This window comes from Lissotriton vulgaris, chromosome 11 (genome assembly GCF_964263255.1).
Source record: "Lissotriton vulgaris chromosome 11, aLisVul1.2, whole genome shotgun sequence".
NCBI lineage: Eukaryota > Metazoa > Chordata > Amphibia > Caudata > Salamandridae > Lissotriton > Lissotriton vulgaris.
Genome location: NC_141699.1, coordinates 1,006,017,576 through 1,006,041,732, shown reverse-complemented (window position 1 = coordinate 1,006,041,732; position 24,157 = coordinate 1,006,017,576). Strand labels below are relative to the sequence as shown.

At 50.4% G+C, this 24,157-nt stretch overlaps 1 protein-coding gene across 1 annotated transcript in view; it reads right to left on the bottom strand.

The window, feature by feature from the left end:
- The window catches only part of LOC147683927 (histone-lysine N-methyltransferase MECOM-like), a 1,500,386-nt gene that overhangs the window by 1,014,592 nt on the left and 461,637 nt on the right, over window positions 1-24,157 (bottom strand). The window lies entirely within an intron of this gene.

Here is a 24,157-nt window from a genome sequence, read left to right as displayed (position 1 = left end):
ATAGATAGATAGATAGATAGATAGATAGATAGATAGATAGATAGATAGATAGATAGATAGATAGATAGATAGATAGACAGACAGACAGACAGACAGACAGACAGACAGACAGACAGACAGATAGATAGATGGATAGAGTGAGGGCGATAGATAGATAGATAGATAGATAGATAGATAGATAGATAGATAGATAGATAGATAGATAGATAGATAGATAGATAGATGACGTTACAACGCATGCTTTTACCACGCATGCTGTTACAACACCAGTTTTACAACGCAAACCTTTACAACGCATAGCGCTTTGGGGTGCTGGATAGTGAATAGTTTAATTTACTATTCCAACTCCAGTCCCCTTGGACACTGGGGAAGGTGTTGGATAGTAAATTAAATCTATTCCCTATCCTAGAGCGCCCCCCAGCGCAATGCGTTGTAATGGTTTTCGTTGTAAAACCTGCGTTGTAATAGCACACTGCGTTGTAAAAGTTTTGTTGTAAAGGATGTTTCATAGATAGATAGATAGATAGATAGATAGATAGATAGATAGATATGTAGGTAGGTAGGTAGGTAGATAGGTAGAGAGAGAGAGAGAGAGAGAGAGAGCGAGCGAGAGGTTTCTATGTTATCAATATTATTGTTTCGCCTTTGCATGACCCCGGAAGTTAAACAATATTTAATAACCCCCACCGGAGGATTTTGAACTTGATCTTCTATCAGTTGCCACGTCACGCAAGAGCAGACAAATGACAAGTCTTTCTGCAGTCTGCATGTGCCCTTTAGAGCAGCTGCCCAGCCCCCCCCCCCTTCTCAGCAGCAGGTTTCTCACTTAAGAAAAAAACATGCTTCATTACATCGCCTCTTACTTGAGCTGCAAGGGTCCATTCAAGGGAGATAAGCCTCTTAGGACTGAAGTAGCGTTGAGTTTAGGGTTTGAGTGACAGCAGGAAGGTTCGGCCATTCAGCGCACAATGCTGCTTTCTCCGCATTCATCCAGGGGGCGGACAATGATCAGTTTTTAGGCCTCATCTCTCCTCTTTCCCACAGCAGAAGGTGATTAGAGGTCGGAAACGAGGGCTGTGAAAGAAAGCCGAGCACTATCTCTTCAGGCCTCCTGTTTCCTGAGTGGCCAAGTGCATCAGATGTTCACAACAAAGATGCCATGCTGTGTGTGATGGCCCCTCCGGTCGTGCTGGGGACACTCTGAAGCCACCAGGATGACCAGGGAGATCTGAAGAGGGCCCGAGGCGCGCTCTTGGCCGTGTTGCTGAAGACGCGCCTTCTAATCCTGATGTCAGTCTTCGCAAACCAACACGTTATGTTGTATTGATCTAGCTCCTTTCTGCCTTGGGTGTGCCTTCTCAGCGCTATGGGCTGTGCACTTCAGTGCCCTCCTTTAATTCTTGCCGACTGATTAATGTGATGCCTTCTCAATGTCTCCATCTCTCAGCCCCTCTGGTGGTGTTTGCCGGTCAGGTTGCCGGTGCAACCCTGCGCTGACTTGTGTTGTCTTGGTCCCACTGATGAGATGTTCCTTATGCCTGTGACGTCCTTTCCCAGGATTTATTTATTTATTTATTTATTTATTTATTTATTTATGACATTTATTGAGCGCGAAAAAATGCCCGTGGGCGTCTCGGCGCTAAGATATCTGCGAATAATTCTCCTGCTGCAAGGGAAGATCTGGAGTTACTGGTTGAACAGCCAGGTCTTTAGCTGTTTGCGGTTTCAGGTTTCCATGTGTCTGTCTCCGTGTAGCCAGTGGCGTAGCAAGGTCAGGTGGTACCCTGTGCGGAAATTTTCATCACCCCCCGGCTTAACAAAATGGCTAACACCAATGGGGCTGCCCGCATCCATCGCACCCCCCTTCCAACGTCACTGCATGTAGCTGCTCGCTTAGAAGCCTCCGTGTCCAGGGCCGGTTCTATGATTTGCGAGGCCCTGAGCCAAAAGTGAATGCACGAGGCCCCTCTAATTTACTTAAGTGACCCCTTGCAAGGAAACTATTCAGAGACACCGCAGGAGGCCCATTGTACAGGATTTTTGCGCCCCCACAGTTTTAACTTTCAGCCCACAAGCAAGTCTCACACCTTCAGCCTGATAGGTGTAAGAATTGCCTGTGGGCTATGAGTTAACACTGTGGGGGCGCTAAAATCCTGTACAATGGGCCTCCCGCAGTGTCTCTGAATGGGTATCCTTGCAATTGGGACAAGGGGAAGCGTCTCCCTCCCATAGGCCTCCAGACACCGTCCCTGAGAGTCCCAGGGAGGGGACCCCTCCCATAGACCCTAATCGCAAGGAGACAGGGAAACAACAGGGCACACGATTGGTTCAGGGCCCCATGGTGGTGGGCAACGTGCGAGGCCCTGGGCAGCTGCCCACGCTGCCCATGCCTAGCGCCGGCCCTGTCCGGGTCTTCATGCCCCAGTGTCTGCATCTCCTGACCCAGGGCAGGTGTCTCAGTGTCCCCATATCCTGGGCTTTAGGTGGGCCGGGTCCCGCCGGTTTTCAGCATTGGCAGTTCTAAAAAGCAGGTTCCGAAACGGGTCCCTATCGGTCTCTCCGTTTTTGCCCTCATCCTCAGGGTGGAATTTTTTTTAAACTCTGCACCAGTACCACCCTTCACTGCCTTTGATGTAATCTCAAAAAGACTCATATAGTTCTTTCACAGTCTCATAACTTCACAACTGAAGCGTTTTTCAATATTATCTACAAGGAAGCTATAGTGGTTGCTTATTTTGCATATGCAACTAAAAACAACTGACAAAGTCAATAGTCCTGGTTTACAGTAGGTGTGATGTTACTTGTTGCAATATATATCTGGGTGCACTGACAGAACCAGCAAAATACCAGTCGTGCGGCACACTACATCGGCCACGCCCTTCAGAGAGACCCCTCAGTTTTCTTTACCCTTCTTAAAGTCCTGCCCATATCCATGTCTGCCCACCCCATTACCCAGAACCTCTGTCCAGGTGTCCATGACTCCTGTGCCAGTTTCAGTGTCTCCCCTTTCCTTTGCTTGTGCCAAACTTTCCCAGGATTCATGTTTTCAGGTGTCAGTTTCCATGTTTACCGCTAGCCACGTTGCTATGTCTTCCTGTGACAGTATCCATGACTCACCGTCTCAATGTCCATGTCTTCCTGGAACAGTATCAGTAAATCCTACCTATCCCAGCATCTGTGCTGTCTGTCCGGATATATGTTGTTACAACGCGCGCGTTAAAACGACCTACCATTACAACGCGGTTGTAACAACGCAAGTCGTTACAACGACTTGCGTTGGGGGGGGGCGCAAATTTAATACATTTAAATTACTATTCCAACACCAGTCCCCGTGGATAGCAGGGAAGGTGTTGGGATAGTAAATTAAATGATTTACTATCCTCGAGCGCCCCCCAGCGCAATGCGTTGTAACAACTTTCGTTGTTACAACCGCGTGGTAATAGTAGGTTGTGGTAACGCGCGCGTTGTAAATGTTGCGCACCGTCTGTCCCAGACTCTGCTGCTCCTTGTTCCGGTACCCATGGCTCCCTGTCCAAGTGTCTGTTTCCCATGAGTCAACATTTCAGGTGTTAATTTCCATGTTTACCTCTAGCCAGGTGTTCATGTCTTCCAGCTCAGTGCCTGCCTCTCCCTGACCCATCACCCAGGACTCCCTGTCCTACTGTTAGTGCCGCCCTGTTTCAGCATCTGCAACTCGTTATCCCACAGCCCACTTCTCACTGTCCCAATATTCATAACTTACTGTCCCAGTGCCTCCTACTCCCTTTCTCAGCGCCCAGTGTAGGTGTCTTATTGCCCTGGTGTATTTATTTCCATGTGTCCGAGTTAATGTTTTCCTGTCCAGGTGCTCGGGCCTGCTTCTCAATCTCCCGTTGTCTGCACCTCACTGCCCAATTATCCATTTCTCTCTGTCCCCGAATCCACGAATCCCTGTCCAGGTGCCCTTGTGTTACTCCCCCAGGATTCAGTTTTCCATGTGACCATCTCTATATATAGCCGCTATCCAGGTACACAGTTACCCTTGTTGAATTATGGGCATCTTTCAAACTTTTATCCTTGACTCCCTGTCCCAGTGTGTGTGCTTTTTGCACCTGTCCATGCATTTTCTCGTCTCAGAGTTCATTTTTCACTGTCCATGTGCTTGTGTCTGCCCCCCTTGATATTTGTGTCTCCCTGTCACAATTTCCATGCTTTAGCTTGTCCCAGTGTGCTTTGCTACTGTTCTAAATTCAAACTTGCACCCCTTCCTATCAAATCCTAAATGTTATAACTCATTTGTAAACACACCCCACACACCAAAATCTTCTATATGAAGTGCCTTGTGTTTGCAAGGCTGCTGCTACAGTAACACATATTGGCAAATCCAATAAGACTTGCCTTTAAAAAGGCTGAACTACGGGGGCGTGGCTTGGCGGGCGAAGATGGCGGTCGCAGCCTTGTAGAGCTCCCGCCGGCCCGGACTAAATCCGATCATTTATCCTGACCCCCGAGCCCACTGTTGGTGCCCAGTGCCTGTACTCGATCCGGTGAAGTCTCCAGTCTGCATTGGTGTGTAGATCCTGTGATTCCTCCCTTCCTGTGATCGAGGGGAGTCGGCGGCAGAGTGCGGCCTGGTGGCCGGCCGGAACCGGGGTCCTCGAGTTTCGCGACGCCTGGTGGCAGCTGTGACCTGGCGGGTGCGGGTGGCATCCGCTACGCCGTCCTGGGCTTATCTCTCCGCCCGCGATCGCCTGGAGTTTGAGGCGGAACCAGCGACTCCTACCCATCGGCTCTTCCCCTGCACGACCGGCGAGTGGTGGCGGCGTGGCTGGGCCCTGCGACAGTCTGGTGGCGGGACTTCTTGTGCCCGGGGGCGACCGGGGCTGGACTGGTGGTCGGCTGGCCCCCCCTGATCCGCCTCCCCTGGCTAGGCCCGCTGGGTACGGCGACCCATGGACCGCGGACCCGCTGATTATTCCTGATATATCCTGGGCGGCTGCCCGTGAGGACGAGTGTGGGTGCGGCCTGTCCTGCTGGGGTGACGCCGGGGCCTTGATTTTCGCGACATCCGATCGCAGCGCCCCTCCCCGGGGCCTCATCTGGGCCGCCCCGGTCCAGTACTTGCGACAGTGCCCGAGAGTGGTGTTGGCTCTGCCCGGCGCTTGCCATGACCAGGGACAGAGGAGGTGGCCCGCCCAAGCATGGGCCCATGGATAAGTTCACAGGGCCGAGTGGTGGCGCTGGGGCGACCGGTGGCAGCGGCGGCCCCGGGCCAGACAACGCAGCTATCCTAGCGGCCATAACCCAGTCTCGGGACATGCTCGATGCCAAGATAGGCGCAGTCGGGGCGGATGTCACGCTCCTGCGCCAGGACCTTCGCAATGCAGTGGAGCGGATTGCTGGGGTCGAAACCCGTGTCACGGAGACTGAGGCGGACATTAGTGGCCTGAAGAAGCGCCTTGCGGAGGTGGAGAGCGTCCAGAAGACACTGGCGGCCCGCGTGGAGGATGCAGAAGGGCGCGCGTGGCGCAACAACCTCCGCTTCATTGGTTTTCCGGAGCGGTGCGAGAAGGACAGCATGGCGAGGTTCCTGACCGGGTGGCTGGAGAGCTGGCTCCCTGAAGGGGCGTTATCTAGGTGTTTCGTGATCGAGAGGGCCCACAGGGCCCTGACCCAGCGGCCGCCGGAGGGTGAGCGCCCGCGGCCGGTCATAGCCCGCCTGCTGAACTATCATGACCGTGATGTTATCCTGCGGGAGGCGAGGAACAAGGGCTCCCTCGCCTTTGAGAATCATACCATTATGATTTTCCCGGACTACACAAAAATGGTGCAACAACAGCGGCACTCCTTCATGGACGCTAAGGCCAAGCTCCGGGGCCTCAAGCTCCAGTACTCGCTCCTGTATCCAGCTCGCCTGCGGGTCATATACCAGTCTCGTACCCACTTCTTTGACTCGCCAGAGGAGGTGTTTCGCTGGACGGATGAGGCAGTGCGACTTCGTCCCCACGCCCAACCGGGACTGGACCCGGGCAGGTCTCCAGGTTCGTCGCCGGAGCGGACACAACGCCAGCCCAAGAAGGGCCGACATCGGAGGTCTCGCTCCAAGAAAAGATCGGCTTCCGCCTGTGCGTCGCAATCGGGTGGCACCAGGGACTCTGAACACTCCGATGCGGGCAGCTGAACACTGTTGGGCCTCCATACATTCTGTCTGCTGCATATGGACTCGCTCTGCCTTGGCTGGTGAGACTGTCTTATTTTGTCCTTGATGTACCAGCCGGCTCCCATGTGGAGACTTCAGCTATAGACATGGGGACACTGTGTGGCTCGGAGGGTACCTTATACGGGCCTCAGACCCTCACGGATGTGAGTGTTGTTGGGGGGGTGGTGAGTGTGCGTCTTGGTGGGGTTTTGGGGATCCATTGGTATGGCGGGCCCTGAGTCCTCTGTTTTGGGCTCGGGTCTCTCCATGCCGCGACAGGTACTTCACTGTTTTCTGAGGTATTGGGGTGGGGGGGGTGGGGTATGGGGGGGTGTTTTGGTGTTGCACTTGTTGTTGGGGGGGCTTTGGGCTGGAACGGGGGAGTTGTGTTTGCGGGCTGGGGGGGTGGGTCCACACGTGTCGGGGGCTGTGCTTTTTGTCGTTTTGCGGGTAGCACCTGGGTGGGAGGGTGGGCCAGATCTTGAACTGTGTGTCGATAATGGCTAGTGCTGCGAATGTGACTCCTTCGAAGACCCTGCGGGTGGTGACGTGGAATGTGCGGGGTGTCCTGGATAAGATTAAGCGGGGGGCTGTGCTGCGGTGGGGGAAAAGGGAGATGGTGGATGTTCTTTTGCTTCAGGAAACGCACATGCTGGGATCCAAAGCCCTTAGCCTCCAGAGGTTCGGCTACCACCAGGTCTATCATGCTGGCTTTACGAGGGGCTCGAGGGGGGTGGCCATACTGATTCATCGTAGGGTGGCCTATGTCCACGAGAAGCAATGGATTGACCCCCAGGGCAGATTTGTTTTTGTTAAAGGCCTGCTGGGTTCCGAGCCGGTGGTTTTTGGTAGTGTCTATGCCCCTCCCCCCCTGCAGTGGGCACTGTCTGAACGGCTGTTTGCGTTGTGGGACGAAATCCCCGAGGTCCTGACTGTGGTGGGGGGTGATTGGAATGAAGTCATGGATGTGGGCCTGGACCGCCAGCGGCGAGAGTGTGTGGTACCTAACCCCCCCCCCGCGGCTGCCCCCACCCGGTTGAGTGCAACGGCGCGCAGTATGGGCTGGGTCGATGTGTGGCGGCATTTTCATCCCGCAGTACAGGCCTTCACGTATGTATCGGCGGTGCATGGGTCATTCTCGAGGCTCGATTACTTGTTTGTACCCGGGGCCTGCCTGAGCCGTGTTAGGGACGCCTCGATACTCCCTAGGGGCCTTTCGGATCATTCCCCTGTCCTGGCCACTCTGACCCTCCCCGTTAAACGGCAACCTTTTCGCTGGCGTATGTCCGCCTGGCAGTTGCAGCGGCCGGACTACGTGGCGCACCTACGGGAGTCAATCGACCACTTCTGGCGCGAGAACTTGGTGGGGGGAGCCGATGCTGTTGTGGTGTGGGAGGCGCTGAAGCCCACGATCCGGGGCATCGACATAACTTGGTGTGCGGCCGCTCGGCGGAAGCACCGAGAGGCCATTGTGGCTGCCGCGGCCCGCGTGGAGGAGTTGGAGCAGCGTGGTCGACTTGGAGGTGAGGAGGGCGTGGTGCGCCAGCTCCTGCAGGCCCAGCAGACTTACTCCTCGGTCCTACATGAGGAGGCCCGGCAGGCGTGGCTCGCCACGCGCAGTAGGGTATATCAGTGGGGCGATAAGTCCTGCACCATGTTGCATAGACTTTGCCAGGCGACCTTCCAGCCCCTGGAGCTACCTGGTCTCACGGCGGGGGATGGCTCAGTCATAACCGACCCGGACCAATTGGCGGCCAGCTTTGCCCGCTACTACGAGGCACAATATGCCCCTCGCGATCCACTGAGGGAGAGCGGGATTGCCCCGTACTTGGATGCTTTACTCCCGCAGGCAGTCCCGGAGGAGACCAGGACGGCCCTAGAGGTCCCACTTACGTCCGAAGAGCTAGGGGAGGCCCTTGGCCAACTGAACACTGGGAAGGCGCCCGGCCCAAGTGGCTACCCTGCCGAATTTTATAAAAAATTCCACGTCCAGCTGGGACCCCACTTTCGCAATGCGCTAGAGGCAGCGCGGTCTAGGGGCGAGCTGCCACCTGACTGGCGTCATGCTGAGATTGTGGTCTTTTTGAAGCCTGGTAGGGCGCCTGACCGTCATGATTCGTACAGGCCTATCTCCCTCCTCAACATCGAGGCCAAGATCTTGGCGAAAGCCCTGGCGAACCGCCTTCTGCCCCTCATAGCCGACCTGGTCCACCCCGACCAGGCCGGGTTCATGCTGCACCGGGCCACCCGACACAATATCCGGCGGGCGCAGGCAGCGATCGACGCCATGAGTGCTAGGGATGAACAGGCCGCACTTCTCCTTGCGGACATGGACCGGGCCTTTGACTCGGTGAGCTGGGCGTATCTCTTCACCTTATTGGCCCGCCTAAACCTCGGGCTGGTCTTTCTGTCCTATATCCGCCTCCTGTATACCAATGTCACGGCGTCGGTCCGGGTGGCAGGCGCGGTCTCAGGACGCTTCCCAATCGGCCGCGGTACGCGCCAGGGTTGCCCGTTGTCCCCATACCTATTTGCCCTGGCCATGGAGCCCCTCGCGGCGCGGGTGCGGCTAGATGCCCAGCTGCGTGGCTTTGTCTGGAACGATACTCTTACAGATAGAATTGCACTCTACGCGGACGATGTCCTCCTGTTCCTTACGGATCTGCGGCGCTCTGGCCCCCGAATCCTGGAGATCATGCGGGGGTTTGGCGAAGTCTCCGGGCTTACCCTTAACCTATCTAAGTCGACCCTGTGGGTTTTGCATGGCGGAGTGGTGGCCGAAGATTGGGCTGCTGATCTACGAGTGGCGACGGACGGCCTGAAATACTTGGGTGTTTTCCTCTCGACCTCGCGGGCCGTGGCTTGGACGCGTAGTGTCCTACCGGTGTGGGAACGGGTCCAGACGGATGTTAAAACGTGGTCCAGGATGCCGCTTACGATCTTTGGGAGGTCGGCCATCTTTAAGATGGTGGCGCTACCGAGACTGCTGTACCAACTCCAACATTTCCCGCACCCTATAGGCATGGAGTGGTTTCGCCAGGTGAACTCTGTGCTGGGCCGCTTCCTGTGGGAGGGCGGAGCAGCCAGGGTGGCCCTAAAGACATGTTTTCTATCCACCTACTGTGGTGGCTTGGCCACGTCTGATCTCCTCTCCTACTACCAAGCATCGCATCTGCTTGTTCTTAACGATTGGTGGTATGGGGATAGGAGTGATCCGGCATATGCCCTGGAAAGGCATCTTATGGGTGACCATACGCTCCACACCGTTCTATACTCGGCGCGTATACGCCGTGGGTTGCCATCGGTGACAAGGGTGGTCTTTGCAGTGTGGCGGCAGTCCTTGCGCCGCATGGGATGGTGGGGCAAGTTGACGGCGGAAACGCCGCTGTGGCACAACGGTCTGCTTCCAGAGCTGGCGACTCTGGCTGGGTTCGAGGGTTGGGAGACTATTGGGATTACTCAGCTGGGCCACGTCGTGTCCGGCGCAACCCTCAAGTCCTTTGCAGACCTACGAGTGGAATTCCAAATGCCTCAGTCCCAGTTTTTCCGTTACTTACAGCTGCGACATGCCCTCGCCCCGAGCATTGCCGGCCTTGACTCCCTTCCGGAGTTTAGCCCAATTGAGGCGAAAGTCTTTATGGGCGACCTGGGAGACAAGAAGGTTTCCAGGATCTACCAGACTCTGGTTATTCACTGCTCGTCTACTCTCAGCTCCCTCCGGGAAGCCTGGGAGGTGGACGTGGGCACTCTGGACGAGGACGACTGGAGAGAGGCCCTGGAGTCTCCTCGTGGCACCGCTATCGCGGTTCGGCTCCGTCTCATACAATTCAAGTATCTACATCGTGCCTATTACACACGTGAACGACTGTGGAGGGCTGGTTTGATTGAGTCATCGGAGTGCCTGCGATGTGGTGAAGTGCCTGGCACCTTGTTGCACACAGTATGGTCATGTGGTCGCCTGGCTGGCTTCTGGAGGGGTGTATGGAATTGCCTGGCTGAGGTCCTGGGCTGGGATCTTCCCCGTACCCACCGGCTGGGCCTGCTGCACGTCATGGACGGGGTTGGGGGCAACATCTATAAACGTCACCTATTGCTTCTGGGCCTGGTGGTGGCTAAGCGCGACTTGGCTCGGGCCTGGAAATCTGTGAGGGCCCCCCCCCTGTCGGCATGGAAGGCGGGACTGGACTATTTTATGGGTCTTGAGAAACCGATTTTTGAGGCGCGGGGCTGCCCACGCAAGCACTTCAAGATCTGGAAGCGGTGGGCTGACTACCGTGGCCTATCCTTGGAACCCCCGGCGGAACCGGAGGAGGACATTTGATCGCAGCGCTGTCTCTGGCCCTAAAGGCACATCCCAGGTTGCTTCGTGCTTGCTTCTCTTATATGAACCATCTCTGTATTGCCTCTGTACATGTGTGGAAGGGGGGGGGGGATAGTGGGTACGGGTGGGGGTGTAGTTGGGGTTGGGATGGGTAGTTGGGATTTTAAAGCTGAGCTTCATTGATACTTGCTTAAGTATTTCTTGTGTATGTGATCCATGCATTGATCTTGATGTGGTGACCTTGGTGTGGGAAGGTGCCTCATGCTTGTCATTCTTTTGCTCAATAAACTTGGTTGTGAAAAAAAAAGGCTGAACTACTGACTTTGCTAATGCTTGTTTGGCAGTAGGGAGAAAAGAGGAATTCTGAAATGGCTGCCTGTGTGTGATGGTATAGGCATACAAATGCACATTCACAAGCGTCCATCTTGGAATTATTTTTTCTAATAAAGACAAAACATTCCAATATGTCTGCCGTTGCATGCACGTGTAGGTGCCTAAAATGAAACATAGCAGTGGGATTTTGGCACACTGCTTTAAACTGCTAATTAACGTTTCAAGTTAGAACAGTAAATTTAAAAAGAGTATGAGCAACGCCATGCAAAAGAAGTGAAGAGCCCAGTAGCATTAAGCTGTTGCAGTGCCCTTGCTGAAATAATTAAAGGGAGGCAAATAAAGCAAGTGGGAAGGGGAGGGGTGTGGAGCTACAATGAGCAGGGAAGCATGCAGCTTGGTAGCTATGTGAAGCTGCCAGGCCCTTGCACAAGGCATTATCAAAGAAGATAACATTGAAGCCTCAGGTTGTGGGGTGTGGAGGGATGAGGGGCAGATGACCAGGAGAGAATGGGGTGGTAAGTAGGTGTGAAAGAGGGAGTCTCCTCTGACCCAGACATCAAACACTACACCTCATCTAGACCTGGATGTCCAGTACCTACCTGAGCTCAACTCCATCAGGGCAGAATTCCTGTAGCTGCAAAGAACAACAAGCCACAACGTTTACAAAGCTTGCTCAATGAAGTGGAATGGTGTGGCTCACTGGTTAGAGGCGGCAGACCCGGGAGCAGAGGACGGCCCGGGACGAGGGTTCAATTCCCGACTCGGCAGGGTCGTGGACCATGGTCAGCGGACTCGTTAATTCTCGCCTCGGTGCCTACTCTAACCAGGGATCACACTCGGCAACTCTGGGCATTAGCTTGCCTCATCTCTACAACGGCCCCCCACAAACGCCGGGGATGCCTGGTTTCACCTTGGAGATACCCAGTAGGGACCATCTCACAGGGAAAGCCAGGACGTGTTCCCCAGCGGTCTATGGCACAGAGATACTCCTTCAGGAGTCGATTCTAGCGCATTAGAAACCCGCAAAAATGACATGAACCTTCATGGGTTCTAAACCAAATGTCATCCAGTGCCAAGTTACTTCGATTCACCTTGAACACCTACATCACCCTGAAAGAATACAAGGCCAACAGAGGCAATATGACCGGTATCAGCTCTCTCTACTACAGAGAGCGGATCCATGTCTCCCAGAGAGTGACTTCAGAACTGCTGTTCAAGCGCTCATACTCTTGCATCCTGATGATGGGGGGAGTGTCCACCTCTATGGCCTGTTAGAAACCCGAATGCCCCCTCTTAGAGACATCCTACACATGGAACACATCTCATCCATGGTATGGATCTATCTATCTATCTATTTGTCTATCTGTCCTGTTGTCTTGCAGGCCCTCACCATGTTTAACCCCTTGCATGCTGCTGACGAGCTCAGCTCGTCATGCAGCACGGTGGCCGCGAGCTGGTGACGAGCTCAGCTCGTCATGGCCTCCGCGGAACGCCCACGAGGGGATAATTACCCTGCTGTGCTGGGCATTCCATTGAGCGGGCGTGGCCGTGACGAGCACAGCTCGTAACCAGCACACGGCCACCGTGCTGCATGACGAGCCGAGCTCGTCAGCAGCACCGCGGCGCCGCACGTGGCCCCCTTTGCCACGGGGGAATTAGCCCTGCGGCGATGGGGTTAAAACCAACACCATCATTTACTAAGCCATCACACACCGCAGCCAGGACCCACTCAGACCCAAGGCAAATATGTGTAAAAAATAACAAACAAATCAACAAGCCTTCTCCATTAACACGCCGGGAACAGCATTTCCATATACATTACAACTTCACCACGCTTATCAATACAAGAAAGAGCTGAAAGTGCATGTCTATAAAGAACACTACACCACAATGCAGTAACTGTACACTGGTACTCTCCGACCCCAACTATCTCTTCAATCACTCGTTGACAGTATCTCTGAACTAGGCCTGTACAGCACTCTGCTTGCTTTTGCCTGTGTTTGTGCTGTGAGAAGTTAGCCTGGCATATGATGTCCACTAGTTCTAGTGGGCACCTTGCACCAGTCTAATCGACCCTTATTGATGGTGATTGTAAAGTAAACCTTTTAGAAAGCTATCCTAGTGGTAGCATGAACCAGCAGTCTTCAGGCTAAGACTTCAGAAGGCGAGTTAAGCAAGTTGTTTTACCATATATAATCCCTTGAATACCAAATGAAAGGACACCACACAAGGTATATATCAAATATATATGTATTTAATCTAAACACAACCCCTCTGCACTCTTTATGAGGTCAGAGGTAAAAATACAATACAAGTCACACATTTAATATACGATAAGTTGCACAGTATACGTTATGCCCTAAGGGCTTCACTAACCATATACTAAGAAAGTGGTATAAGTACCACATGAGAGTTAGAAAGCAGGCTTGGGGCCTGTGGAATCACTGGGGCTATACTAAACACCCAAGGGTTAGGAAGTAGGAGGCTCACGGGAGACGCGTGCAGTGTCTAAACACGGCTGCGGGTTACCATTGACTTTCTATGGGAAACAAAGAAGTTACAAATATGCAATTTAAGGACACTTCCAGATGGACTAGGATGGAACCCTTTTAAACTAGGACACTTCGAGAGTCAAGACCCACGGGAGCACTGCAGTACTTGTGTTACCTCACCCATGGAAGCCGGACGCATAGGTGTCTTTTCGTGTCGGGTTTTATCATCGTTTTCTATGGAGAGCTACAAAGAAGTGCTGCAGGTGACCAGAGGAAAAGTGTCTGGGTGGATCCAAGGATGGATCTGAAAGCAGAGGGGATAGAGTCTGGGTCACTAGCCAGTGACCAGGAAGGTACCAGGAAGGAACCAGGCGATGTCGGGTGCTTGAAGGTGAAGGAGGTGAGATTGTCTCTTCAGCCACGAGGTCCAGGAGGCATCGATGATGACCAGGCACTGGATTCGAGCTGTCCCACAATGGATCTAGATGACTGCGGTGTCGGTATCCGTATTGGACCCAACAAGCCATGGCAACCGCAACCCACGCCGGATGTCGAGATTGGCTCTGTTGCAGACCAGCAAGGTCTGTGGCGCTTCTCCTTCTCAGGGAAGCTGGAGCAAGCCTGGAGCAACCAGGAAAGCAAAGTAAATTCAAGATGGCATCTTAAGGGGGCTCACTAACCAATGGCCAAGGAACCAGGAAGAAACGTCAAGCTCAAAAGCAAAGGTGGGGCCCACAGGACACTCGCGGAGTGTGGGGGCCTGGGCTTCAGTGTGCATGGTGCTCGGGGCTGGGGCTTCTTGTACTCCAATTCACAACTTACTGAGGCTTCAGGAAAGGAGTGCAGGTAGCAAAATGCAGGATTTTCAAGATGTCCGGTCCCACGTCTCTCGTGTCCGCCACGGGTCTCAGCTTTGCTGTGGATCTGGGTCAGAGAAGTCTGGGAGCCCAGTTCTTGTGTTGCAGAGTCTTCGGGTCTCGACGGTAGCTTTGAAACTGCAGACCGGCGAAGTTGCTGTTGGTGCTTGTTTGCACAGGGTTGTCACTCCTTGACCACAAGGGAGATGTCTTCCATCTTCCAGTCAGAATGGAATGTTAAAGGTCCAAGATATCCAGGATAATCTAAAGTCCCAGGGACACAGCTCCTATACTTATACTAAGAAAGGGGGCTGGATTACCTGACTAGGTCCCTCCTAGGGGTGGACTTGAGAAGGGGGTCGTTACACCCCTTTCCCTTTGTCCAGTTTTGCACCAGAGCTGGGGCTGGAGTGCCCCAGCAACTGGTTTGAACCGGGCTATGCATGGAGCACCTTGTGTGCCCCAGGCAGTGTCTAGATGCATTCACTGAATGCAGCCCTCCCTGCCCCAATACACAAAGCACCTCCCTGGACAGGAAACCTATTGTCCAGGCCTCCCCTGCTGGACTTTCGTCCATCAGCGGAGGTCAGACTCGTGTCTGTGGCAGCAGCATCCATTTTGTGATGCTGAGGCTCTGTTTAACTTTAACCGGGTAAAGCAGTAACTCACATGTCTTTTCCCTCTAGAAGGGTGTAATGCTACCCCCGCTGCCAGAATTGGTGGGGGGGGGGGCGGGGTAGTATTCCAAAGTGTTTGACACCTTACACGACATGTTTTGATAAAGCCAAACCAAAGTTAGCATTAACCGCGAGGATTATAATGCACTTAAGAGTATATGGTATGGCTATATCATAGAACAGCTATAAGGAGATGGTTCTGAAAGCTTTAGAGGGGCTCAGCTCATGCTAGGGCACCGTCTCCCATAAAACTAAGCACTCTGCCTCCAGGATTGTCGAGGCCTACCATAGGAGTGGCTTATAGGTGTAAATGTGTCTATATGTAAAGGTAGATGTAGGTATATTATATCTAAGTAAGGGATGATTACACCTCCTTACCCAGGCTGTGTGAACAGACCTGTGGTGTCAGTTTGGAAGGCCAGACAGAGGTGGCATAATACATGCTGCAGCCCCTGGTAGGCCTGGGATGCACCTATGCCCTGGGTACCTGTGGTACACTATACAGGGGCTCACAAGGGTGACCCAGTAACCAATCTGGTGTGTACCTAAAGTTCATGGAGTCCATTTTATAGAGAAAGCAGATAGACTGGGGCCCTGAATAGCAGGGTTCCAGGCCAATAAGTTGAAAACCAGCAAAACACCAGGAATAAAGTTGGTGTAACCATATAGTCAGATTCCACCTTCCTACATGTACTATAAAGAATGCTAAAAGCCAAATGAACTAACTAGCCTGCTAATGGTAGTGGAAGGATGCAACTCATCCATTGAAAAGGATTTTGAATAAATGCTTCAAAGTCAGAACAAATACAAGTAGAGGGAGCAAAAATAACGAACCAAAGGCCAGATGTATGATGGGATTGTGCATGCGCAAACGGGTTTGCGGCCCGTTTGCGCATGCAAAAATCCTGTGGGCCAAGTACTAACACTATTTTGCGAGTCGCAAATAAATTGCCACTCGCAAAATAGTGTTGAGCGACTTGCAATTAGGAAGGGGCATTCCCTTCGTAATAGAGGTGCGTTCCCTTCCTAATACCGACCCCACGGGCCATGTACGAATGTTTTGCATCCGCAATTGTGGTTGCAAAACACTCGCAATTTACCGCCCTCTTCAAGAGGGTGGTAATGCAATCGCAAAAAGAAAGGGGTCCTGGGGACCCCTTTCTCTTTGCAAATGCAGGGGAAAATATTTTTTAGGGGCAGGCAGTGGTTGTAGCGACCACAACCTGCCCTTAAAAAATGAAACAAAAATGTTTTTTTCTTTTTTTTTAAATGCATCCCGTTTTCCTTTAAGGAAAACAGGCTGCATTTTGATGAGGCATGCAATTTACGACCCCATTGAGAATCACAAACAGTGTCTCTGACACTGTTGTACATTTCATTTTGCGAGTCGCAAGTTGCGACTCACAGTTGAGTGCAATTTGCGACTCACAAAATAACATGGTTGTACATCTGACCCCAAGAGTATCTAACTGACATAGACAGTAGAACTTTAAAATCATGAGCAAGGGGCTGCCCCAAAGCCCACTCTTTGGAGGCCGTGCACGAAGTGAAGGAAATAGAGGAGATTGAGATCCCCAGACTTCTTTGAGAGTCGATTAACTTTGGAATCTCTCGTGGATTGATTTAATGAGACGAAGATGATGAATGAGTAGTCTAACTTCAACGGAGGGCAATCCACTACACGATGTGGGAGACGTGGGGTATCCTGAGCACTGAGATTCCTATGTGGCGCAATGTATTATGGATTTAGTATGAATTCTGGTCCATTTAAAGGCTTGACAGATTAATGTATTAACCCTGTCCTGAGGAGGCCTAAGAAGATTGTAGGCTGAAACGTGGTCACGTCGACACTTATAAGGAGGAGTCAATAGAATTGTAGTGATGGTTCAGAATTGTAGGGTGTCACACTAGAAATACTGTACTAGTTGACTAGTCTTAAGTGTGCCACCTGGACTACCTCTTAGTGGTCTGTCCAGAATTGTATGGAAGACACTAGTGAGAATAATTTGTTAGGGTTATTGTGTTATACATGTATCTTTTTTGGTTTCTGTATAGAACGTTGTGATATATGTCATTTCTGTGTCTATTTCATTGATTAGGTGCTATCATCCATATGGGATATAAATATGGTTTGATACATTCATCAAGAATAATAATTGTGGAGAGGGTTATTAAATGTACTCTACTCAGAAACTGTCTTGCATCTATTCCTTTATACCATTTGGTATTGTATAAAACCAAAGCCTACTCTATGCACTTGAAAGGGCCTCCACACTCATTGTGGAGGCCCTGCAGTCATGCCTGAGTCTCCACACCCTGGGAGAAATCTCCGCCATGAAAATTCTCATAGCGGAGAGTCCGCCCAGAGTGGGGAGACTCCCCCATGACTGCGGAGATTTACCCGCGACTGTGGGGCCTCCACCGCGACTTCGGAGGCCCTTTGTGAATCAGGCCCTCTGTATTTTTATAGTATTGGCGATAATAAGTCTGCGACATAGGCAAGACCTAAAAACATGCCATTTAAAGCTCTCTGCTGCTCTTTAAATGTAAGTGTGAGATATAACAAAAACCTAAAGGAATACTAAGAATGTGCATCAGCCTGTTCTCTCTGTTTCCCCTCTGTCACAATATTAGTCCCACCACAATTAAAGAGTTACCCAATCCTATCAGCAACCTGAACTTGTTTCCCAGGAGCTGGGCTGTACATACACAGGGCCCGATTCACAGAATGAACTTAAGACTCAATCCTAAACTTACTACTATTTTGGTATTCACAGAATGCACTTACTACTTTTGGTATTCACAGAAGTTAGGATTTTGTCTTAAGTTTGTCTTAAGAAAAAGTTAAGACAAACTTAAGACAGACTTAAGACAAAATCCTAACTTCTGTGAATACCAAAACTAGTAAGTTCATTCTGTGAATGCCAAAAGTAGTAAGTGCATTCTGTAAATACCAAAATAGTAGTAAGTTTAGGATTGAGTCTTAAATTCATTCTGTGAATCGGGCCCACAGAGAGTTGTCCAATGAGGAGGAAGAGGGTTAGCAAAGGTATCTCTCTATTCAGTCACTTGAGAAGTAGGAGTGGAGAGTGCAGTTATCACTGGCCCACTGAGTGAACGTGAAAACATTCCACTGAAGCGCCCGCCCCTTTGCTCTCACTGACACTCATTCAGGACTCTATAACCCGAAAGGTACACAGTGCGATACTTAAGATGGGGCAGATCCCAGATTACAGGAGGACTAGTTGTGACATTTAGTTGATAAGCCTACAGAGGCGTCCAGTGATAAAGTTGCTCCGCCAACAATACAAACATGGCCTGGCAGGCATTTGTGCATCAGCACCATGTGCATATTTTACATAGCGATAAAAATGCCTCAAACATGAGGAAACATAACAAGGCTGGGGTGCGGTGGAATTCAGGCCCAGTTGTACATGCCCAGAACGTGCTGTCACACGTTGTCCCTGGCGCATTGCAAATCTTCCAAAGTGGACCTATTAGCAGGGTCATAAGTTAACTCCATGTCACCAAAGATGCAATGCTTTAGCAAAAAATCCTGTGCATTCTGGGAGTTGGGGTCCTGTTTATGGTCTGGTCTGAAATCCAGCAGTCACCAGACAATTATGTGAAGAGCACTAACTGAGGGGCTTTAGCTCCGCCCTCATGTTGGGAACTAGGAGTACATGTTTTGAATGGGCAGAAGTTGTGTGCTTCCACAAAAATTGCTTGTTCTCCACGGAGCTGTTATTATTTTGTTAATTTACCCAGCTGCCTGAGCTTGAACTTTTAGGGGCACACAAATGGCATTGAAGTTTCTTAGATAACTAGAAAATGTATGGTGTATTTCCCTACAAGTCGCTTGGATGGGAGTAGGGCAGTCACTAACCTACATGGATGTGTAGGTCTAGCTTGAAAATTCAACTGTCACCTGACCTTTAACCTTAACTAATATTATTCTACAGTGTTTTGCTTCCACACAAATACATATCCATTCATATGCTTTTTACTTTTAAGGCTTCACATTATTATACAACAGTCTCTTAAAAACAGGCATATTGGCATTGCCAATGCTTGTGTAATCCAGCTGAATTTAAACAAGGATTTGTGAACGAAAAGCTCAGATCTGTAGCAATGCATCCTCTGTGACTTGGAGCCATCAGGGCCCGTATTAGGTAATGGGGCACTGTCCCTGTCTGTGGCATGGTGCATCTTAATGTAGGGACCTGTTCTATTGCAATCGATGCACTGCTACAAGGACAGCCGCGAACCGGCGCCTCCTCTGGGGGCAGTGCATTCAGTGAAATATGGAGCGGCTGCATACAATCTGCTCCAAGTTTCATAGTGCAGGCGGCAGCTGCTGCATTTTAAAGAGAGGCCATAAAATCCCCTGCAGGCACTTGCAGTGAATAGCTGCACCCGCCTGCAAGGAAATTGTTTGGGTGGTCCATTGAACCCCCTTTGCCCACTCCAGAGGGCTGCCCCCAGGGGGTACATTGACAGTGTGCCACCTTTTTTGGGATGCATTGTTAATGTGCCTCATAAGGGCCCGTTTGCCTCTTCAGCCATAGGTTTTAAGCGCAGAGGCAACGGAATTCTCATTTTTTTGGGGCCATGCCCCATGAAAATAAGGGAATGCCCTCTCAGGGTAGTGATGGGCACTACATGTGTGCCCGCACTATTGGAATGGGCCACCTCTTCTGTAATACCATGCTGTCCAGAGTGGCCTTCAAAGCAGGCACACGTTGGTTGCGTACCCAACGGCACAAGGCCTAACAGTCCCTGGTTACCTTACCAAGGAAAGAGTGGCACGTTTGAGACTCCCATGTTGGTTTTGGTCTCTAAATCCAAACTCCCTACTCAAACAGCCATCGCATGACTTTTAAAGCATTAATAGTTGTCAAAAGTATAGATTGTATGTTTGATGAAAATTTGTGTTTTTCTCATTTATCTTTGTGGCAAACCATGATTTGCTATGGTTTGACTGTGGTTTTAGGTCTCGCCTACGCAGTGCGCATGCACTGCATAGGAGATCTTTACCCGCCGTGTAGCTCTTTTTCCAAAGCACATACTAGTGCTGGTGGCGGCATACGGCTTGCGGGAGTGCGCACAGCAACGCGCCACAAGCACAAGTGTGTGCTTTGAAAAAGAGCAGGATGCGCACGCATGCACCTTCGCCATGCTTGTTTTAAAAATTCCTTTTAGAGCGTGCGCGCTCTCCCGGGCTTGTTAAGCATGAGCACATGCACTGCCTTTTAACCCCTTTGATGCTGGTGACAAAGCCAGCTCGTCATGGGTGTTACCTGCGCTGCGCGCATGACAAGCTGGCTTTGTCACATAAGGCTCTATTTTTAAATATCAGTGCACAGCGGGAAAACCCGCTAGCGCGCATGTAGTTAAGCAAAAGATGCTGTCGCATCTACTGGGACAACTTGTTTCATTTGCTTTTGCTGCATTGTTTTGAATTAGACATCCGCTTTTCATTTCCTTTACCTACCATTGGCTGTGCATGCTGAAGGGCAGGGCCTCCTTCCATATAGCCAGCATACTATTGTAGGTATTGGACTGCTGTACATTTGCACAGATTCACTAGATGTTAAGCCCACACCGGAACTCAAATCTGCATTTCAACCTCCACGCTTTCTGTGTTTTCCCCCTTCTACCCCATGTTGTAATGTTCCTGTGCTTTAAAATGGACTTTCAAGAGACGCATAAAGTATTGTAGCCCCCCATAAGATCCAGTCCTAAGCATCGCAGGGAATTCAGGGCCTGGGTTGGCTGGGGGCAGCTGCATGTCTTTCTTATTTTCTACATGAGCCCGTTTCCATAATGCTCCCCCACCCGCCATGTGTCCTCACTGCGTGTTTGTGCCAGTTTATAATTCTTTATACAGGGCAGCCCTCCTCCGTTCCCTTCCCCCTGTCTCACCCTATATCAGTACAGAGGGAGTATGTAATGCTTCCCTACCAACCAGCTTCCTTTCCTTTCATACTAGTTCTGCCAGACGCCCTTCCCGGACCCACCTCCATGCCATCGGTCACAATTACCTCCTACCATTAATCCCCATGAAAAATAAAATACAGTGAGAAATTCCTCTGCACAGTTATTCCCCATTCTGCTGGAATTGAGTGCATTTTATTGAGGAGAATTACATCATTATACCAGTGTTTATGGGTGCACAGTTGCCAGCACCGTCACCTTGTAAAGGGGGCCTTAATCAGGAGGAAGGGCGTGCTCTTCAGCAGTATCATGATACGAGTGACAGGAGCGCGTTCTTGTTCAATCAGAACAAGAGAACTTGTAAGTATGTGAGAGAAAAAACACGCATAGGAGCATCACGAAATGTCTGCTCCAGCGACAGCAGCTGTTTCTTGGGAGAAGGTCCTTCATCCGCATGCTTGGAAAACTGTTAAGTCATGACAAACCTTGTAGCGCGGTGGTGGTCTGCAAAAGCCTCAATACATTTCATTTCCATACCATCGATGCGCTCTCCAGCCTTTTTCCATTGTTCAGCAGCAGGCAGAAAAAATTTCAAAAACAATGCAGGATGTAGGCGTGTGAGATAAAGTGCAGGAGCCCTCGAGAGAAAATAAAACAAGCATTTGCAATGCAATAGGTCTCGCATTTGCGAGAGTTTGAGCTATTGGCATTGTAAATTACAATGCCTTTAATTTATGTGTTGGTTTTTAAAACAAATGAATGAAAGGCAGTGTCATTTACAATGCCAATAACTTAAACTCTCGCAAATGCGAGAACTATTGCATTGCAAATGCTTGCTTATTGTGGGGCCAAGAAGGGATATACAGTTATTAGTTATGTGGAAATGTTAATAAGGTGTCAATCAGTGTGTGATATATACACAGGACCACTGTAACTAAGTGTTTCTGCAGCACATGCTTTTTCAGCAAAGTTATTAATTACAGCACTTGCCACATACTCCACCCTCTGGTGCATTATTTGCGGACTCTAAAAAAATGTGTTTTGAGCGAAGGGTTGATGTCTTCATTCAGTTGCCATTTCTTGTATTTGAGTGTGGTACTACTAAGGAGAAACATTTGAAAAGACAAAAATAACGTATACTAAAATTACAAAAGAGAGACATAATACTTGTTTGCAAGTGCCACATTATGCCACATTTCCTGTTCTAGCCGCATACTTTAGTCAACCCTGCTGCATACTTACATTGCCAGTTGAGCGACAAGATCAGTATTACCATAAGCTGAACTGAAAGTATATGGTTTAAAAACTACTCATAAAAAATGCTGTAATTTTATTTTACCTGATCTGTGCGTCGGACAGTTGACATTACTGCTAAAGATTGAACTATTTTCAGTTGATACCAGTTTTTGTGAGAATTACCATAGAAGCAAATGCATTATGTAACCAATACAGGTGGTCTTCTTTCATTAGCTGAACGTGCTTTAAAATCACATTTTCCTTGACCCCTTAATGTTCAGTTCCTACATTTCGCCACAGGGAGGCGTCAGACTGGAGTAACAAAGTCCATGGCATGCCCTTGGCACTACAACATTGTACCATGTGGCTAGTCTAGGTGATTCTGCTCATACAAATTGCTTAAAAACTAATCACTCTTTCGCAAACTCGAACCTTAGAAAGTTCTCGATTTTCTAAAGTCTTTTTTTCTTAAAAGAAGTCACAATATAATTATCAAAATGTGATTTTGTGACACAAAAAATTGGGATCAAGAATTGGAAAGGCAGGTTCTGGGTAGGCCACCACTGTGTAGCTTCACTTTTATATTTTGTATGCGCATAGGGAAGGAGCCTAGAACAAAAAAATACAAACATAATCATAAGGCAAAGATAGCAGAATCATCTACTATGCATGTTTAGGGTCCGTTCCGCCATCATTGAGTGTGTGTGTAGGACTACTCCCTGCAGTCTTGGAACATCTCATTACCTCCTCGCCAGACCTCCCCATCACAGTCTTTACAGTGGCTATAGGAGGGCATTTGGGCAGGCTTTTCAGTCAAAAATGGCCGCTCAGCCCTTTCGTGGTAGGGGACGTGTCCGGCGTGTCCCTTCCTTCTACAAATCCCAGGGTCAACAGGGAAATTCTTGAGGTTCCAGGTAATCTAAATCATGACTATCCTGTGTTTCGGGAGGAGGGCCCAGTTAGGGGTCGCCTCAGGAACTTTTTGCTGGTCTGGGAGGAGTTTGTAAGGGATCAGTGGGTCCTGCAGATTGTCAGGCTGGGGTATCGTATAGAGTTTGTGGTGCCCCCCCATGGAGGTGTTCCGTGCTACCCCTATTCCCAGTGCTCCAGTAAAAACTCGAGCTCTGTTGAATGGGGTTCGAGACCTGTTGAACGAAGGAGCCATTGTGAAGGCCCCTGTGGAGCAACGGGGAAAAGGGGCTTACTCTATTGTGTTTCTAATCAGGAACCCCAATGGAGATTAATGTCCTGTGTTGGATTTAAAAGCAGTGAATTTGTGCATTCCTCACCAGTCCTTCAAGATGGTGACACTCCAGTTGATTCTGCTCTTCCTTTTGGTAGGAGACTTTCTCACGTCCCAGGATCTGTCGGACACTACTTTTCATGTGCCCGTTCACATGGCCTCACAGCAGTTTTCGAGATTTTGTGTAGGTGGCAACCATTTCCAGTTTCAGTTACTGCCCTTTGGTCTCTCTGGTTTGCCTATGGTGTTTACTAAGGTGTTGGTTACCTTGGTAGGGTTTTTACATGTTCTGTGGATCCAGGTGTTTCCGTACTTGGATGACTGGTTGATTTCTTCCTCTTCGTTCCCTAAGGCACAGTCGCATACTCAGGATGTCTAACGTTTCTGCAGAAGCTTGGGTGTATTCTAAACTTGGAAAAGTCCCATTTGATCCCTACTCAGAAGCTGCTGTTCATTGGAGGGATCTTTGACACGAGGGCGGGGAAGGTGTTCCTTTCCGAACCTCGCAGTGTGACCCCTGTGAAAGAACTGCCGAGGGTCTTAGCCTCTCTGTTGAAGATTAGATTGCAAACGTCAACATTATCGGCGCCATCTTGCCCCTTTTCAAGCTCATCGTGCGCGTAGGCGACGGCCATTTCAAGCACCATGGCCCCTCTGCCCCTCGCTGATAGCCAGCGCATCTCTCTCTCTCTCTTTCTTAAGCCTCGCAGGCATTCCCCGCACGCTGGCGACCCCCTTCACTCTCACATGCCTTGGGTCATAAACCCCTCTCCAGCGCAGATCTGTCTCAGAATCCCATCCTGTTCCCAGCGCGACACCTCCCTTCATTCCTTTCATAGTCTCAGGCCCTTTGATGCAAACCTCCCTTTTCTGTGTGCCCGTC